Raw genomic sequence first — 13,082 nt, 5'->3', positions numbered from 1 at the left:
ATATAAGTAGGGTAGGAAGGGCAAGATTCTATCTGGGAAATCAGATAATGGAAATGAGGGACCTAGACAAGGACTTTGGGAAAAAGATCTCTGGGCCAAGAGTGAAAAGATATGGGGATTTGCCAACCCAAAATATGCCATTTTGGCACAAGGATTATTTTGAACTGAAGGCAATTGAGAATTAATAGGAAAAGAATTCTCTGCTCTCCCCTTGTCTGCCTAAGTTCAGGGCATAAATTTCACTTTGAACAAAGTGCCTCCCTCTCCAACCCCCTGCTTCCTTTCCCCAACTCCCATTCCAGGTAGAGGGGAGCCATGCTTATCAATGAAGAGGGGGAGTTGACACCAAGAAAGTTTGCATATATGGACCTCATTAAAATAATTTTTATCTTCCATTAGTTTCTCCAATATATCTCCTAGTTATTCTCCACAACTTATTGTCTCATACGGCCCAAATCCTCCTTTTGTTAAAAGGGTGTGTAAGCATTTGAATCTAACCACTTCTTTGTGTTTCATTTCTTTTCTGTAACTCCTGTGCATGAAAAAATTATAAGAAGTATGTTCCTTTCCTCCTACTGATCCATCCTTTCTTACTTAATTTGCAGTCCCTAGGTACAGAACTAAGAGGGTAGAAAAAATTTTTCTTCCTCCACACTCATTTTAACCATGAGAAAATCAAGGAAATTCCTACTTACCTAACTGCAAATCTCTTGCCCTTTCCAATAAGATACACTGGAGTTCCATCCATATTATGCCTCCTGACACAGGTAGGAAATGGTTTCAAAGAATGGATGCCCTTGAAGTCACAGGAGACAAAAGGCTCACCTGGCTGGGTGGGAGGAAAGTAAGTGGAGAACAAGGCAGTTTCTGACTCTGGCAGGATTATTCTAAAGCAATTTCTGCATAATTTCTCTATATGTAAAATCCCTGAAGGCCAACAAATGAGTGGAGACTGAAGTAACTTGATCTACTAATTCTTTTTTTTTTTTTAATTATCTTTATTGTGCCCTTTCTCTGAGCTAGTATATTGGATATAGCTAGTGCTATATATAGGAAAAAAGCCAGAAATATCACAACTTCAACTCTTGGATCAGCTGGATACAAAGTAATATTGAATGAAAGAGTCACAATGAAATATGTTAAAATGGTGTCCTGTCCTACTCTTCTCCCCTTGCAAAAAATAAATAAATTAATTAATTAATTAAACTGAAGGAATTGATGACTAGTGACAGTCTCTACAGAACACTGTGGAAATCAATTAAACAGAATCTTAAAAATGCCTCAGGGTGTAATTGATAACATGATGAGACAAGAAAAAAATCACAAGTATGAAGTTAAATCCAAAAATTCTTACTTAGAGAAAATGCAGAGGCTTCTTGTATCCCACAGGACCAATCTGGAAAACTATCAGTGTTTGGAGAGGTGAGAATCAGAGAATAATTGTTGTTGTTTGTTTATTCTTGACAGTTTTAAAGGACAATTTCTGTTGGGGGGAAAATTTCTGTTTCCTACTTAGAAGTTCCTTCTAGGGCAACCCAGGTGGCTCAGCAGTTTAGCACCTGCCTTTGGCCCAGGGCGTGATCCTGAGTCCTGGGATCGAGTCCCACGTCGGGATCCCTGTATGGAGCCTGCTTCTCCTTCTGCCTGTGTCTCTGCCTCTCTCTCTCTCACTCTCTCTCTCTCTCTGTTACTCATGAATAAATGAATAAAATCATTAAAAAAAAAAAGTTCCTTCTAAACCCAAGACTGTTCCAGGAAAACTTTTTATGGCTCTTTCTTGAACTTTGGAAATGGATTTTGCATAAACATATAATCTATTTACTTAATTGCTTCAGTAGATTATCATTCCTCAAATTCAGAGGTTTAAAAACATCACTGATATGAAACACGATCAGAAAAGGAAAAAAAAAAAAATCAATGTTACAAAGGTTAGGTGCCAGACCAGTGAATGAAAGGCCAGGATTTTGTCCATGGTGGTCTCTCAATTAGATAACTGCCATTTTCAGTATTGAAACCTATTCATTGTTGATGTGATTTTCATAAAACATTAAAATGGTTCAAATATTTTCTTGAATTACAGCCCAGTCAATTTAGGCACTTAGATCTGGCTAAGCACTGGTTGCTAGATTTTCTTAGTGTGTTATCCACTAAGCCACACACAACGCTAAGAAAATCTTAATTCCTATTAAAATGTATAAAGTTGGTCAAAATAATTTGTTTTTTGCAGAACACAATTGTCTGTTGTTTCATTTCAATATTAAAGGTTCAATGATCTCTAATGATCTCTATCATGAGAATTAAAATATTAATGCATTTGGTACTAACACCATACAGTACTTCAGCTCTTAAATAATTTTTTGAATCATGAGGCTATTTCAGGGAAAATAACTCAGGAAGATCAGATACCTGGAATGTATTGCTCTAAAATTAAGGTAAAATTATTGTACCCTATTAAAATTTGTAATCTTTTGTTAATGAAGTTTAAAAAGACAGCACATTTATCGCAGGGAAGCCAGGGGAAAGGAAGTAGTAATTATCAGAATATATGCACCAAATCATTATTCTACCTCATTCCTTATGCATTTAAACTGTCTCTCTCCACTACACAAGTCTTTTGTAATAAAAGCAGAAGATTTTGATAGCCTACTTAGTGTAAATTTAGATGCAATCCACAGCTAGTTTTAAAAGAAGAAAAATCTTAAATTTTATTACCAGAGTTCCCAGATTAATTAATGGCAGAATGGTTAAATTTCCAGATACATGTTGGTCTTGTTAACACATAATTGATTCCAACTCCTCAAAGACAGTTCCTCCTTTTTATGCCAGACATCTAGGTTGTAAAATAAGGTAAGGTCCGTGAGGAATACAGCATAGCAAGACAGGTCAATGCAGGCTTTGTTCATTGACAGCTTTCTAAAGTTATTATTAATCATAATAATACCAACAAATGTTTGAGTGCCTACTATGTGCCAAGCATTTTATAAGATTCTCTTCTGTAAACTTGACAGCAACTCTATGTGTTATGAATTAATATTTTCCTTATTACATGAATAAAAATTTCGTGACCCAAAGAAATTAAGTAACTTGTTCAAAGTAATTCACCTGGTAAATGGCATACCTTGGATTTGAATCAAAAGAGATGATACTCGAGTCTGTGGTTTATCACTGAGCAAAGCTGTAGTCATCAAATCATCTGATAAATTTCTTCTGCAAAGTCAGACAACTTTTTAAATTGGGCAAGCTATTTCACTAACATTTTTATTTCATTACTACCTAAAAATGACGAACCTACCAGCAAAACTAGGCAAAAGCTTATCAGCTTCTCCACTTTTAGAAGTATGAGACTCTCAAAATATGTCTATATATTTAAAGTCTGTATCACTTCTTTATCATGCCTGTAGCAGTTTTATGATCAGATGAGAAAAAATGTCCCATCTCTCCCCTCTGGCTGGCTGGCCAATCCATAGTGCCCTCCTGCAGTAATATCCCTATCTGGAAAAGCACAAAGCCCCAAAGACATTTCAAAGACCACTTCTGTGAAGCTTTCCTTAGCTGTCGCAAACAAAATGAGGCAGTTCTGCCTCTATGCTCTCTTAACACTCGGTTTTTACCTCCATCAGAGCACAAACCACAGAGCATTCTAAATGATCTGCAGTGAATCATCTTCGTTGCTAGACCACACTCCAGGACTGTCTCTCAGGTTTCAGTGAAACTGTTGGTGAACATAGTAAATCTATTTCTCAGTCTTCCATTTTCCTAAAGCATGTCGGAATCATGGATTATTATTGCAATATTCTCCTCAAGAGTCTGCCCAAATTATTATTCTAAAAAATAAACAAACAAAATCAGTGTTTTTAGCTTTGTAAATGGGAAAACCAAAGAATAGCCCAAACAATTGATCATGAAGTCATAAATTGTCTGAAGCCTCTGCTTTAGGAAAGACTCTTGAATAATAGAGAATTCGCAAGACTGTATGTGTTCCATTTTGTACTACTCTTTACCACAAACGTTCCAAAGAACTTAAATGATTGAGAAAATGTAAAATTAATATTTAGTCTTTTGGAAACTAATTTTGTGAATAATTTCATTTTAATAACCTAAAACAAAAAAATAACCTAACACTATGGTTATGAATGAGTATCCACTTTAGAAATTAATGGTTTAGTTGCTGAAACAAAAAAGTGATTAACTTTATATCATCAATTAAACTGTTACAATCAATGTAACTCTATATCATCACTTTCATGCAAAATAAACAATGAATATCTTGAAAACTGTAAATTACATACATCCTGTAGACCCTAAAATAAAAGGGAAATTAAAGACTACTTAGCAAAAGCAAACTCGGTTTTCCCTTAAAGAAAAAACATAAAGAACTTTTAAAAAGATGAAAGATTCACATTCGTGCTCCTTCCTAATAATTCCTATGAATCATTCAGTCTTATTGAAATATACCATTACTACTTAATTAATAGAACATTCTCACATATATATGTGTGTGCATTGATTTTTAATTTTTGTTGCATCAATGTAACCAGAGCTTCAAACTTTGTTATATTAAAAGCAAATTATTGAGATTTTAGCCAGCTCCTACTCTGCCTGGAGCCATGAAATAAAAAGTGGAGGCAGACAAGATGTAGATATTCCAAACATGGAAGAATCACTGTAGCACAAAATAGTCAGAAAATTCCAGAAATTTGAACCTAATTTAATGATGTTCTCAGAGAGATCCTGAGGATGCAAGATGGCTATTTCCTACCTAAACAATAATCCCAAGCTGGATGAACATTCAGCTACCACAGTTGCTGAAAGCACTTCAGAAGAGAGTTCACTTTTGCCCCTATAATGATGTCTTTGTTGGGTTTGTATGTTCTTGTGTAGACACATGCATAGTACAAGTGTAAGTGCTTAAGTATGTTCCATAGGTAAGGAAAGAAGGAAAAATATGCAAGCAAGTTTATGAACATAATGGCAATGTATGGTTGGTAGCTGAAGCAGATAGACAATAGGTGATCAGCAGAAGACAGGGAAGCAGGCTGAAATGACTGAGTGCCTTACTAAGGACCTCCATTTTGTCTCCTGTAATACCCAGGGTCATATTTCTTATCAACTCAAATAAGTCCTTTTTTCAACACCAGAAGCAATGGTATTTGCCATAGGCAGAAAAAAAGTGAACCCCTAAAGTGTCCTAATTCCCAGAACCTGTAAGTGTCACTGTACATGGCAAAACAGACTTTGCAGATGTACTTAAGTAAGATCTTAAGGTAGAGAAATTACCTTGGATTAACTGGGTGAGCCCAGTGTAATCACAAGGGAAACTGGAAGGGTAGAAATAGAGAAGGAGATGTGATGATGGAAGCACAGGTAGAATAGATGTGGCCATGAGCCAAGGAATATGGGCTACCTCTTAAAGCTAAGAAAGGCAAGGAATGGACCCTGCCACAAAGCCTCTAGAAGGAACAAGGTTCTGCCAAAACCTTGATGCTAGTCCTGTAAGTCCTATTTCAGAATTCTGGCACCCAGAAAAGTCCAATAAGAAATCTGTTGTTTTAAGTCACTAAGTTTGTGACAATTTGTGACAGCAGCCATTGAAAACAAATCTAGGTTCTTTGTTGATTTTTGTTGTGGTTTACATTGTTCTCTTCTAGATAAATATGCATTTTCTTCCTATATTGAGTGCTCCTTGTTATGCCCTATTTTTGTACCATAATGTAGAAAGTACTTGTAAATCAGTGTCAGTATATGCTCTTACACATCAGGGTGTTTCCTTCAACTTAAAAGGCAAGAAATATTAAAAAGTCCTGAAAGGTCATTCAAAAGTGCTATATGTTAACTCCTATGTGTTTGCAATATATCCTTTATCTCAGCTCAACCCTTGTCCTCCTCCACATTGCAAAAGATTAGGCACAGAATCCAGATTGTGACAGACACAATGTGGGCCAGTGTAAATGGGGTGGCATAATAACTCTGGAAAGGACTGGGGTTGTGCAAGATTATGTGGCAGAGTACCAAAAACAAAACAAAACAAAACAAAACAAAACCCAAGAGATACCAAAAGATTTCCATCAGCCAATCAGGAAGAGCCAATCAGGAAGCTATCACAAAGTCCTGCTCCCTAAGCAGCAGAAAATGCAATGATAATGAAATAGAAAACTAAATTAAGTTCAATATGCCCTTTAGGAGACTAACAGAACTACCAGTGCACCAACGTGATCTGCAGCCTAGTGAGTTTTGTTCCAATGGGAAATCAAGTTAGCTGATCTATCTTGGAACACTACCACAACTTGGTAGACCAGTGGACTACTCTATGCAGGTGAGTCCTCTCAAGCTTTCAAAGATTGCTTTCTAGATCTTCAGTGACCCCGATAAGAGCAGGTGAATTTGGGAGTCCTTGAGGGTACCAATAGTTTGGGTAAGGACTTGTCCCTCAGAACAAGTGCTTTTCTTCATTTTGTGTTTCTCTTCATCTTGGACCCAGCCCCATCAGCCTATCCACCCATTAGCAGATCAGTAGCTCTGATAGTAAAATCTACACCAGAGAATTAATGTTAATATTCCTTATCCATGTGCTCTTCCAGCAATGTGCCAGGGATTATTCTTAGCATGATTGTCATTGGTGATAGTCCCCATGGGGAATTGGGACAGTAGAAAAGGTAAATCAATGATTTAAAAGGTCAACTAGAATTCTGGTACCTACCAGATGAATAAAGTTTTTTAAGTTTTTCCTGTCCCTTCTCCCCAAAAGAGGTCTTCCCATTGAGACTTAGTTCTAACTCTAGGGAAAAAGAAGTGATCCTTCTAGGATTAGTTAGTTCTAACTTCTAGGGAAAAAGAAGATACCTCCTGACAGTCAGTTACAGTGCCTGTGTCTCAGAAGGTAGAACAACAGGGCCAGAGGATATACTGGAATGGCTGTGTGGCATATAGCTTCAGGTGGAGAACATATCTTGTGTAGTTTATAGTCAATTATATTCCTTGAGGTGGCTGAGTCTATTACAGGGATCTCTCAATTACTTGAACAGCTGAAAGTTATCTGTTATAGGTCCTTTTATGTGTCAGGTATTCTGTTCATATTGGAGATACAGATATGATTAGGACACAGCCCTCCACAGACAAGGATAAGGAGAGTTACAATGTTCTAAGTCTGAACCTTAGCTCCATCTCTGAGGAGGTGTGAAACTTTGAGCAACTTCTAGTGTTTCATTCTCATTTATAAAGTGAAATATTAAAATCCTTATCATCTGATTAGGGTAGTTGGATATTGCTTCTATTGAATAGCTTAGAATTTAGTGGAGAGATAAATGGACACACAGATGCCTAAATGCTACGAGAGAGGTATTTGCATGTATGTGGAAGCACAGGGGACTTAGCTGGAGGGGAACGTGATAAAGAATTTGTAGGAACTGGTGGAAGGGCTTGCAATCAAAACAACACCCTGATGTATGAGATTTAGGGACAAAGGCTCCTCTATGCTCATTTAGCCAGACCAGTCCTAATAGAGCATCCTATACAACCTAAAGGTACAGGCTGACTTTCCATGGTGCTCTTTCTTGTTGGAGAGTAAATTGGAACTAGTAAAATAGAATACTTATTTATTTATTCATTGATTCATTTAGCTATTATTTGTACAGAGAAGTAACAAACTTCAGTCAGTCTGAGGATTTCATTGAAATGCCAACGCTAAGGCAGGAGTTCAGCTGCCCCTTATTCTGGGCATTGATTGAGCTCAATTGAATTGATTAGCATAGATTCCTTTCTCTTTTCTCCACATAAACCTGCTAGTGTAGATTCAATGTTAATCAAAATATACTTCAAACAATGAAATTGGACCAACTTAAATTAAGTAGAGAAATTAAGAAATAATTTCTATAATTATAATAAAATTGCAATCTATTTAAGAAATTTAAATTGCATTGGGATTCCCTAACTGGATGCCCCTTGTTGGCCATTTTATTAGATGGCATAATTCAATCTATATTAGTAGATCTCCATATATCAGATGAGAAGCTTAATAGCAGATCAGTTTATATGTATTCATGGAGCAGCATTCTCTACTAAAGTGTCTTAGTCTCTTGTACAATTTGAGTCATATTTAGGGTGTATGATTTATTGGAACAGAGTAATTTTTTATGGTCTTTTATAATCCTAAATCCTTATATCCATGCAACAATTGCACTGAGGGTCAGTTTCTCCCCTCTACCCAATCCTATTTTTCTCACTTCTTTACAGTGTATCTCCCAAGAGCACTACACACTATACACTCTGCAAGCAACTTTACATCTCAGTCTGTTTCCGGTAACCCAATCTAGCATGTGATTGTCAGTCAAAATGGCCCCTTTGAGAAGCTTTACACAAATTTTAATCATTTTCTCCTTGCTCAGAAGCTATTGAGGATTCCAATTGAGCATCTGTTTTTAGGACCAGAAGCACAGATATCTACCCCAAAGTGCCAAATATTTACCATCTGGGGATACGTATGTATATTTTTTGGAAATGGCCATAAGTTATTCTAAGCTGAATCCAAAAAATGAGTTTTATAATTAAGTTATAGTCTACTATTTAGGATACAAAATTAAGTGCAGCTAAATGTGCCTAAATGGTGATCAAATTGGTTTGAAAACAGTATCTAAAAAGATGCTAAAAAAGTTTTTAGCAAGAGCAACATCAGTGAAATAGATATGTAGGCTCCCAGGAGAATTACTCAGAATGATAACTTTCATATCCATGTGTAGCTTCTGTTATTATTATTAAAAATACCAGTTCCATCATTTTATGGTTATGATGAAGTTGCAGCCATAAAACACTAGTTAGAGTCTATTTTTCCCCTCTATAATCCATACTTTAAGGCCTAAAGAGTCCCAAGGAAAAATGGGACTTTAGGACCTAAGTGGGAGGTTCTAAAGAAATGAGGAAGTTTAAGGAGCATTTGGTACATTTTCCAATGCAAGGATTTGAGCATTTTTATAGGTTAATGGCAGGTATTGTGTCTTATCCATTTTCCATCCCAAGCTCCTGTCCCAGTGCCTGATACATAGCAAACTTGTGCGAGTAACTAAATTATTCAATTACAAGGGAAATGCTAGAAACAAGTAGGCTTTCTGGGCCCCAGCTGGTAAAAACTATCAGAAATGATAAATAAAATATTATAATATGGTATTATTTCTTATATTTGTGTAGCTTATTTTGTATATCTATGTAGCATCTCCTATATTCCCCCCTCAACTTCGTATTCCCTTTAGTTATTAGCTGAACCCTAAAAGTTTAAAGGAACTATATGCTTATTTGCATGATATGAGGGGCTGACTCTTCAGTAAGTCTTAGTAGTAGAAGAATCCAGAAAATAAAGTAGGTAGAGGTTATTGCAAAGATGAAAGAAAGGATGAGTTCTCCCTAAGGTCTAGGAGTGAAAGAAGGGAAACATAAAGAGACACCTCAGCCTGAAAACAGGCTCCAGGCTTCTCAAAGCAGAAAATTCTCATGGCTCACCAAACAGGAATCACTGATGTAGCTATAACCAATGGCATATGGTTAAGTGTCAAAAAGGATAGAGCTGACCATTTGTGCTGTGCAAAGCAGGAAGACCAGAGGTCAATATACACTGGAAAAATCTTCAGGAGAAAAAAAGAGAAAGAGCTGTGATTGGAACGAAAAACCATCAGATCAAAAAGGACTGTTCAGGAAGTGCTGGAGGGAGAAAGCAATCCCACAGTAAATGAAGGTTTAGAGGCAGAAATGGTCCTGACATCCATGGCTACCCTGTGGCTGACCCATTGCAATCACATCCTATTCATAAATCATTGATAGAAAGTATGTGGGCCAGACCTGGACCAGGCACCGGGAAAGCTACAGATGTGTATAGATGAACATTCCCTCCAGAGTTTCCACAGCAGAGCCACAGAAAGAAAACCAACACTCATGAAACCATTAACCCTAAATATTGTAATTATCTGGGAACAGAAATTCAGAAAAGTAAGACACAAATCTGAGAAAGTTTCATGAAGAAAGACTTCGAGCTAAACTTTGAGAGGTGGCCAGAATTTTGATAGGTAGCTCTGAGCAGAAGGAAGAGCATCAGGGGCATCAAAAATAAGCATGATTTCTGTTCTGTAGGACAAAAAAGGCACACTGGATCCTATGAGAAAGTAAGACTGAATATATAAATATTGAGGCCAAACTGAGACAGTCAGGGATCTTGGGAACAAGCCCCTGCGTACCCAGGACATTTCCTGGTGGCTGTTATCACTTTTCTTGCAGAACGACCTGTTGGCTGCTACTGCTTTTTCTTACAGAGCAAAGCACCAGCCAAGATGCAAGGCTAGACTCTTTGAACTAGTCTAAGACAAGATGTCCACCAAATTTGACTTTTACTGACTTTCCCTCATTATTTAAATACATGCCCAGAAGTGGAGACTTAACATGCAAATGAAACATATAGGACATATGAAGCAGCATGTTGTGTAAACTGTAGCTGTGCACCTAACTTCTGGTATGTCCCTGCTCCTACATGCTTAAACGTGGCTCCTTTCCCACCTGGGCTCCTTTAAAACTTTCACTGGCTGTTGTTCGGGGAGTCAGTCTGATACCTTTGTGATGACTGTGTGTCCATCCAGCTGTAGGTGTTGCCTCAGTAAGTCTTGCCTGTGCTTTTAAATATTGGGTCTAGCTTCATTTCTACTGTTGCTGGGTCCACGGACCTGAGTCTGATAACAAATGACAGGACTTCAAGAGAACAAGAGAACTTGGATTTGAGGTAGATGATGAGGAAGCACATCATGGAGGGGAGGCAGCTGGGAGACATTAAAGACAAAGCCACCCACCTGCAGGCAGCTGTGACTGCCCAAATCAAAATTGATGAAGACCTCAACTAGGCAGCATAAATGGGAATAGGAAAAGGGAGATCCTAACAAAACATTTCAGAAAGCCCAACAAGATGACAAGAGGGTGGAAACAGAGATGAATCCAAAGTGATGCTGCTCACAGAAACTAGATTATTGGGAAGGGAACTCAGTCTAGGAAATATACAAGAAGTTTGGTTTAAAATATATTAAATCTGGCAAGGGCACAGGCTATGGAGTCTGAAGGTCTTGCCTGCTTATTCCGAGGCTCAGTCACTTGACGGCCTCATGGAGATCTGCCTTCAGCACATTTTTCACCATAACTCAACTAGTCTGGTCTGCCATTCAGCTGCTCTTCCAGAATTACTGGAGCCGGGAACCAAGCTGGCAAGATAGACTTTCCCTCACCGTGGATAATGGAGAATTTTACCAAGGTTTAAGCATGATTATTTTGTTGTTGTTGTTGTTCAGATCATACGTAGTAAACAATCAGGAAATCCTACTGATTGTTAGGTTCATTACAGCACATCTACTATGTTCTACGTTTTGACCTAGACTTTTTCAATCATATCTCACTTAAATGTTAATCCAATGTAAAAGATACTGTTAACCCAATCTGTTAAAAAAATAAATAAATAAAACAGGGATGCTGGGTGGCTCAGCAGTTGAGCATCTGCCTTTGGCTCAGGACGTGATCCCGGGTTTGGGGATCGAGTCCCACATCAGGCTCCTTGTGGGGAACCTGCTTCTCCCTATGCCTGTGTCTCTGCCTCTATGTGTCTCTCATGAATAAATAAATAAAATCTTTGAAAAAAATAAAAATAAAAAAATAAACAAGTTCAGAGAAGTTGAATTCCAAATTCACAAAACTATTGCAAGTAGAGCAAGAATTCCAACCCAGCTCTTTTTTAATCCAAAATCTATGGTCTTTCACTCAGATACAGAGAGAGTGCTGATCAAAACAATTGCATAAGAACAATGGCATATGGCATGATTCAAAATATATTCTGGGAACAAGATGAGATAGAAGCAATTAATTGGTCAAAAGTTCTATAATTTCACTCCTGAGAACTATCAAGACCTGAATGGCTGCTCTCTAGTTTTAAGGATTTATTGACACCTAAATTTTTAGATTTAGAACATCTGTATTTACCATTTATCATTAACCATTTTAGGAGCAATAACATGTGTTTCAAAAGATAATTTAGGAATCAAATTTCATTACATTTTCATCAGTAAAATCAATATAGTCAATACAGATGGGGAAAGAACATTTTATAAAGGAAAAATACAAATGGTCAAAAACTTAATGAATACATTTCTAACATCATTAATAACAAAAAAATGAAATTAAAGGAGTTACCATTTTTTTTATCTCCCAAATAGCCCAGAATTATTTTTTTTTAAATCCAGTTGATGAGAATGAGTGAAAATTATCATTCTCCTATACTGTTGATTAAAGTTCAAATTGGTATCATCTTTCTAAAAGACAAGTTGCAAATAAAAATCATCAGAATGTACAAACCCTTTGACCCAGAAATTTCTTAAGTACAAGTACATTCATCATGATGTTATTTAAAGTAGCAAAAAATTTTAATCAGCCTAATATCCAACAATAATTAATGATCAAAGTTGGAGGTATCGTACAATAGAATGCACTGCAGTTATTAAAAATCACATTATGTAAGAATATAAATGACCTTAAAGGGGATCCCTGCGTGGCACAGTGGTTTAGCGCCTGCCTTTGGCCCAGGGCATGATCCTGGAGACCCGGGATGGAATCCCACATTGGGCTCCCGGTGCATGGAGCCTGCTTCTCCCTCTGCCTATGTCTCTGCCTCTCTCTCTCTCTGTGACTATCATAAATAAATAAAAATTCTAAAAAAAAATGATTATAGCTCATCATTAAATAAAGAAAAACATCTTTCAAAATAATGTTATACTATAATTCAATTTTGTTGACCTGAGCTGGAGGTTCCTCCTCGATCTGAAGAAAGTTTGGCTTTTGTTTTGTTTTTTTTTTAGTCATGAGATAATATTTTCTTCCTTGTGCTTTTCTGTGACTTCCAAATTTTCTATAATAAATACATGTGGTATTTAATTCTCAGATACAAGTCATTTAAAAATCTGATTTAAAAAAAATCTGATTTTGCCAAATTGTCTATTATAGATTAGCAGGGAAGCCAGGTACCAATTCCACTCCTCCAGGAGAACATTTGTTGTCTTTTTCCTCAAGCTTTCTTTACT

General features: G+C 36.9%; 2 long non-coding RNA genes across 4 annotated transcripts in view; one reads left to right on the top strand and one right to left on the bottom strand.

The window, feature by feature from the left end:
* LOC144296426 (uncharacterized) overlaps positions 1 to 13,082 on the bottom strand; it is an 85,317-nt gene that overhangs the window by 32,841 nt on the left and 39,394 nt on the right. For 2 of the 3 annotated variants that reach the window (XR_013363545.1, XR_013363547.1), the window contains 2 exons: positions 2,713 to 2,830; positions 696 to 829 (listed from right to left, as the gene is read on the bottom strand). The exons of the other annotated variant lie outside the window; for it this stretch is intronic. This is a non-coding gene — a long non-coding RNA (uncharacterized LOC144296426). Of the gene's footprint in view, positions 1 to 695; positions 830 to 2,712; positions 2,831 to 13,082 lie in introns of those variants that run through there. 3 annotated transcript variants of the gene reach the window in all.
* Positions 6,120 to 13,082, top strand: part of LOC144296427 (uncharacterized) — a 45,999-nt gene continuing 39,036 nt past the window's right edge. Inside the window, exon 1 of the long non-coding RNA XR_013363548.1 lies at positions 6,120 to 6,313. This is a non-coding gene — a long non-coding RNA (uncharacterized LOC144296427). The remainder of the gene's footprint in view (positions 6,314 to 13,082) is intronic.

The sequence above is a fragment of the Canis aureus genome, chromosome 24 (genome assembly GCF_053574225.1).
Source record: "Canis aureus isolate CA01 chromosome 24, VMU_Caureus_v.1.0, whole genome shotgun sequence".
Classification (NCBI taxonomy): Eukaryota; Metazoa; Chordata; class Mammalia; order Carnivora; family Canidae; genus Canis; species Canis aureus.
The sequence above is the reverse complement of the archived record's forward strand: the minus strand, read 5'-3'. Positions and strand labels throughout refer to the sequence as shown.